Source organism: Rutidosis leptorrhynchoides, chromosome 9 (genome assembly GCF_046630445.1).
Source record: "Rutidosis leptorrhynchoides isolate AG116_Rl617_1_P2 chromosome 9, CSIRO_AGI_Rlap_v1, whole genome shotgun sequence".
Lineage (NCBI taxonomy): Eukaryota > Viridiplantae > Streptophyta > Magnoliopsida > Asterales > Asteraceae > Rutidosis > Rutidosis leptorrhynchoides.
Window position 1 is genome coordinate 86,521,629 of NC_092341.1, and position 7,713 is coordinate 86,529,341.

A 7,713-nucleotide genomic window follows, 5' to 3' on the forward strand; every position below is an offset into this window, starting at 1 on the left:
AATTGACGCGAATCCTAAAGATAGATCTATTGGGCCTAACAAACCCCATCCAAAGTACCGGATGCTTTAGTACTTTGAAATTTATATCATATCCGAAGGGTGACCCGGAATGATGGGGATATTCTTATATATGCATCTTGTTAATGTCGGTTACCAGGTGTTCACCATATGAATGATTTTTATCTCTATGTATGGGATGTGTATTGAAATATGAAATCTTGTGGTCTATTATTATGATTTGTTATATATAGGTTAAACCTATAACTCACCAACATTTTTGTTGACGTTTTAAGCATGTTTATTCTCAGGTGATTATTAAGAGCTTCCGCTGTCGCATACTTAAATAAGGATGAGATTTGGAGTCCATGCTTGTATGATATTGTGTAAAAACTGCATTCAAGAAACTTATTTTGTTATAACATATTTGTATTGTAAAACATTATGTAATGGTCGTGTGTAAACAGGATATTTTAGATTATCATTATTTGATAATCTACGTAAAGCTTTTTAAAACATTTATCTATGAAATAAAGGTTATGGTTTGTTTTAAAAATGAATGCAGTCTTTGAAAAACGTCTCATATAGAGGTCAAAACCTCTCAACGAAATCAATTAATATGGAACGTTTTTAATCAATAAGAACGGGACATTTCAATTGGTATCCGAGCGTTGGTTTTAGAGAACCAGAATTTTGCATTAGTGTGTCTTATCGATTTTGTTAGGATGCATTAGTGAGTCTGGACTTCGACCTTGTTTACTTGAAAAATGATTGCTTAACAAATTTTGTTGGAAACTATATATTTTTAACATGTGAATATTATGTGATATATTAATCTCTTAACGCGTTTGATATTATGTGATAGATGTCTACCTCTAGAACAAGTCCCATTGACTCACCTAATAATAATGAAGAGTCAAATGTAAATTGGAATGATTCGTGGACTGATTCACAAGTTCCCGAAGAGGAACCGGAAGAAGAGTCGGAACCGGAAGAAGAATCGGAACCGGATGAAGAAATAGAACCGGTGGGGGAAATAATAAAACGGTTAATTAAAATAAAATCCTCAACCAATCGACCAAGGTTAATTATGGTCAATGGTGTTTCCGCCAAGGAAGCAAAATATTGGGAGGATTACCAATTCTCCGATGAATCGGATTCCGACGAGAATTCCGATGATGTTATAGAAATTACCTCAACTGAATTTAAAAAGGCAAAAGAAAATAATAAGGGAAAGGGCATAAAAATAGAGAAATCTAATTCCAACCCCGATGAACTTTATATGTATCGTCAACCCCCGAAGTCCTTAAGTTGTAACAATGACCCGGGAACCTCTAAACCACCAGGTTTTTCTAAACCAATGTGGAAAACGACGGCTCGTATTAGGGGAACATCATATATCCCTAGAAACTTGGAAAAACGAACCAAAACTGAAGAAGAAGAAACAAGCGAGTCGGAATAAGATAGTTGTATTCTTGTGGTGTAATATATGTAATATAGTGTGCTTATGCTTTATGATATATGTAAAAATTGCTTGTATTAGTAAGTATTTTTTTATGAATCTAACTCTTGTCTATTTTACAGTATAAAAACACAAAATGGATAGACAACCCAATATTTTAAGAGACCTACCCGGAGACATAATTGATGAAATCTTGTCTAGAGTCGGTCAGAATTCTTCGGCACAACTATTTAAGGCGAGATCAGTTTGTAAGACATTCGAAGAACGTTCTAAGAATGCCTTGGTTTATAAAAGGCTTTCGTTCGAAAGATGGGGGATATCACATTGGGAAATCCATAAGTTACGATGTGTTTACTTTGATGCATATATTGCGGGGAACCCAAATGCTATTTTACGCAATGGGTTAAGAAATTATTTTGACTCAATATATCCGAATATTGGACTTCGTGATTTAGAAAAAGCGGCTAACATGCAACATAAAGAAGCATGTTATGCTTACGTATTAGTAATGTTCGCTTCTCACCAAAGTGAGAACAAGAACATTGGGCTACAACTATTAAACAAAACGTTCCCACAAGTGACGGAGTCGGTAATTGGGGTAAGAAATGAGGTTTTTAGATTGTTACGGGACTGTTGGACATTGCGTAACCCTCGTCCCTTTGACGACGTTACAACACGCTGTCTTATCAACGGACATAACGGTTATGTTCCACAAGACCAAGGATGGGAAGTAATCCTAGTAAAACCAGAATGCATGACTTGTTTCTGGACGTATGAATTACGTGTCTTTATTGCCTTTGCTGAACGACTTGTGTACTAGCTAGAATTATCTTCACAACCATCTTGTATCAAATTTATTGTGTGCTATATTTCATGCTATATGTAAAATAAGCGGTATTGTAAGTTTGTAAAATATTGTGTAAAAGTTTGAACGCGAAATATTATTATAATCAGTTTTTCATATAGAATTGTAGTAGTTGAATTGTATATTAGCTACTAAGTATGAACTTAACGGGTAGGTACTACCCGAATTTAAACTTATAAAACGCTAATATGAAGAAAAAACTTTTATAAATGAGTTCATATTATGCTACGAAATACTATTAACTACTCTTAATATTCTGTATGATTAACTTGTTCCATTTGATTATTTTGAAGGAAATGGCACCGACTACTCGACACACCGTGAATATGAATGAAGAGGAATTCCGTACTTTTCTAGCTTCAAGCATAGCCGCAGTACAGGCTGCGCTACATACCAACAATAACCTTAGATCTAGCAGTACAGGAAATCGTGTAGGATGCACCTACAAAGAATTCACTGCCTGCAAACCTTTGGAATTTGATGGAACCGAAGGACCGATCGGATTGAAACGGTGGACCGAGAAGGTCGAATCGGTGTTTGCCATAAGTAAGTGTACTGAAGAGGACAAAGTGAAGTACGCTACGCATACCTTCACAGGTTCTGCGTTAACATGGTGGAATACCTATCTAGAGCAAGTGGGACAAGACGATGCGTACGCACTACCGTGGTCAGCATTCAAGCACTTGATGAACGAGAAGTACCATCCCAGAACCGAGGTCAATAAGCTCAAGACAGAACTTAGAGGGTTACGAACCCAAGGATTTGATATTACCACGTACGAAAGACGATTCACAGAATTGTGCCTATTGTGTCCGGGAGCATTCGAAGATGAGGAAGAGAAGATCGACGTGTTTGTGAAAGGATTACCTGAAAGAATCCAAGAAGATATAAGTTCACACGAGCCCGCCTCCATACAACAGGCATGTAGAATGGTTCACAAACTAGTGAACCAGATTGAAGAAAGAATTAAAGAACAGACTGCTGAAGAGGCCAATGTGAAGCAAGTCAAAAGAAAGTGGGAGGAAAACGGTGATAAGAATCACCAATACAACAACAACAGCAATTACAACAATAATCGCAACAATTATCCCAACAATCGCAACATCAATCGCAACTACAACAAACGGCCCAACAACAACAACAACAACAACAACTACAACAATCATCCCAACAACAATAATAACCGCAACAACAACAACAATCAGAAGCAGCTATGCCAAAGGTGTGAAAAGTATCACTCGGGGTTCTACACCAAATTTTGCAACAAGTGTAAAAGAAATGGTCATAGCGCGGTGAAGTGTGAGGTCTACGGACCAGGGGTTAATAGAACGAAAGGAACAAATGGTGTCGGAACGAGTAATGGCGGAGCAAGTAGTGTCGGAGCAAGTTATGCCAATGTAGTTTGTTATAAATGTGGAAAACCGGGCCACATTATTAGAAATTGCCCGAACCAGGAGAACACGAATGGACAAGGCCGCGGAAGAGTTTTCAATATTAATGCGGCAGAGGCACAGGAAGACCCGGAGCTTGTTACGGGTACGTTTCTTATTGACAATAAATCTGCTTACGTTTTATTTGATTCGGGTGCGGATAGAAGCTATATGAGTAGAGATTTTTGTGCTAAATTAAGTTGTCCATTGACGCCTTTGGATAGTAAATTTTTACTCGAATTAGTAAATGGTAAATTAATTTCAGCAGATAATATATGTCGGAATCGAGAAATTAAACTGGTTAGCGAAACATTTAAGATTGATTTGATACTAGTAGAGTTAGGGAGTTTTGATGTGATAATCGGTATGGACTGGTTGAAAGAAGTGAAAGCAGAGATTGTTTGTTACAAAAATGCAATTCGCATTATACGAGAAAAAGGAAAACCCTTAATGGTGTACGGAGAAAAGGGCAACACGAAGCTACATCTTATTAGTAATTTGAAGGCACAAAAACTAATAAGAAAAGGTTGCTATGCTATTCTAGCACACGTCGAGAAAGTACAAACTGAAGAAAAGAGCATCAATGATGTTCCCATTGCAAAAGAATTTCCCGATGTATTTCCGAAAGAATTACCGGGATTACCCCCACATCGATCCGTTGAATTTCAAATAGATCTTGTACCAGGAGCTGCACCAATAGCTCGTGCTCCTTACAGACTCGCACCCAGTGAGATGAAAGAACTGCAAAGCCAATTACAAGAACTTTTAGAGCGTGGTTTCATTCGACCAAGCACATCACCGTGGGGAACTCCTGTTTTGTTTGTCAAGAAGCAATATGGTACATTCAGGTTGTGTATCGACTACCGAGAGTTGAACAAACTTACCATCAAGAACCGCTACCCACTACCGAGAATCGACGACTTATTTGATCAACTACAAGGCTCGTCTGTTTATTCAAAGATTGACTTACGTTCCGGGTATAATCAAATGCAGGTGAAAGAAGATGATATTACAAAGACTGCTTTCAGAACACGTTACGGTCATTACGAGTTTATGGTCATGCCGTTTGGTTTAACTAATGCACCAGCTGTGTTCATGGACCTTATGAACCGAGTGTGTGGACCATACCTTGATAAGTTTGTCATTGTTTTCATTGATGACATACTTATTTACTTAAAGAATGACCAAGAACACGGTGAACATTTGAGAAAGGTGTTAGAAGTATTGAGGAAGGAAGAATTGTACGCTAAGTTTTCAAAGTGTGCATTTTGGTTGGAAGAAGTTCAATTCCTCGGTCACATAGTGAACAAAGAAGGTATTAAGGTGGATCCGGCAAAGATAGAAACTGTTGAAAAGTGGGAAACCCCAAAAACTCCGAAACACATACGCCAGTTTTTAGGACTAGCTGGTTACTACAGAAGGTTCATCCAAGACTTTTTCCAGAATAGCAAAACCCTTGACTGCATTAACGCATAAAGGGAAGAAATTTGAATGGAATGATGAACAAGAGAAAGCGTTTCAGTTATTGAAGAAAAAGCTAACTACGGCACCTATATTGTCATTGCCTGAAGGGAATGATGATTTTGTGATTTATTGTGACGCATCAAAGCAAGGTCTCGGTTGTGTATTAATGCAACGAACGAAGGTGATTGCTTATGCATCTAGACAATTGAAGATTCACGAACAAAATTATACGACGCATGATTTGGAATTAGGAGCGGTTGTTTTTGCATTAAAGACTTGGAGGCACTACTTATATGGGGTCAAAAGTATTATATATACCGACCACAAAAGTCTTCAACACATATTTAATCAGAAACAACTGAATATGAGGCAGCGTAGGTGGATTGAATTATTGAATGATTACGACTTTGAGATTCGTTACCACCCGGGGAAGGCAAATGTGGTAGCCGATGTCTTGAGCAGGATGGACAGAGAACCTATTCGAGTAAAATCTATGAATATAATGATTCATAATAACCTTACTACTCAAATAAAGGAGGCGCAACAAGGAGTTTTAAAAGAGGGAAATTTAAAGGATGAAATACCCAAAGGATCAGAGAAGCATCTTAATATTTGGGAAGACGGAACCCGGTATAGGGCTGAAAGGATTTGGGTACCAAAATTTGGAGATATGAGAGAAATGGTACTTAGAGAAGCTCATAAAACCAGATACTCAATACATCCTGGAACGGGGAAAATGTACAAGGATCTCAAGAAACATTTTTGGTGGCCGGGTATGAAAGCCGATGTTGCTAAATACGTAGGAGAATGTTTGACGTGTTCTAAGGTCAAAGCTGAGCATCAGAAACCATCAGGTCTACTTCAACAACCCGAAATCCCAGAATGGAAATGGGAAAACATTACCATGGATTTCATCACTAAATTGCCAAGGACTGCAAGTGGTTTTGAAACTATTTGGGTAATAGTTGATCGTCTCACCAAATCAGCACACTTCCTGCCAATAAGAGAAGATGACAAGATGGAGAAGTTAGCACGACTGTATTTGAAGGAAGTTGTCTCCAGACATGGAATATCAATCTCTATTATTGATGTTTCGCGAGGTGTATATAAAATAGCTTATATTTTTACAGGAAATATTATTAAATACGATACAATTTTACACAAGATATTTATTTATTTATTGAATGGATATACTTAAACCTTGCTACAACACTTATAGGCAGTGTACCTAATAGTACAGTAGTGTAGTTTTTAGTAAGTCCGGTTCGTTCCACAGGGAATCTTTTTAAACAAAGCTTAACGCTATATTAGTTTACTTTTATAAAAATACAAATATATATATAAGTAATATTATTATTATAAAAGGGGGGTTTTTACCGTTTAATGACCGGTTTGTCGATTTTAAAACTTTAGTCGCAGTTAAAACCAAATGTAAAATAATAAATAAATACAAGACTTAAATTTAAGCGTAAAGTAAATAACGATAATGAAATTGCGAATAATAAAAGTGCGATAAAATAAACTTGCGATAATTAAAAAGTACGATAATTAAAAGTGTAATTAAATACAATAACAATAAAAATGCGATAATTAGAAGTGCAATTAAATATAAAATAAAGGAAATTAAATATGAAATAAAAGAATTATGCTTATTTAAACTTCCGTAATCATGATGTTTGACGTGTTGATTTTAGTTTTATGCCCATGGGTTAATTGTCCTTTGCCCTGGATTATTTAATATGTCAGTCTGGTTTTTGTCCGTAACAGTCCATCAGTCATAAATATAAAGTGCGAGTATCCTCGTCAAATTATCCTTATACCCGAAGTTAAATATTCCAACTAATTGGGGACTTAAACTGTAACAAGATTTTAATACTTTGTTTAATAATTACACCAGGATGTCGACTGAGTGTAACCCAAGGTTTTAATATTTTGTTATCAATTATACCAAGTGTCCTTGTACATAATTTCACCCCTGTTTTAATTATTCTAGTGGCTATTAATCCATTCCCGTGTCCGGTTAAATGAACGATTATTCGTACATATAAATACCCCGCCCATCGTGTCCGATCGAGTGTATATGGTAATTTATAGGGACGTCTAATTGTAAATCTTTATATTAAAATTAACAAACTATCATTTAGTTAAACAAATATAAAGTCCATTAATAGCGCATAGTCTAATTTCCACAAGTGTCGTTCTTTTGTCCAAACTCCAATTATGGTACAAAGCCCAATTACCCAATTTTAGTAATTAGTCCAACATCATGATTACTTCGTTTTAAATAAGCATAATAATAACTTAGCTACGAGACATTACTGTAAAAAGGTTGAACATAACTTACAATGATTAAAAATAGCGTAGCGTTACACGGACAGAATTTCGACTTACACCCTTACAATATTCGCTAACATACCCTTATTATTAGAATTATAATTAAAATTAAAATTAAAATATAAATTATAAATATAAATATTACGTATGAATGGAGAGAA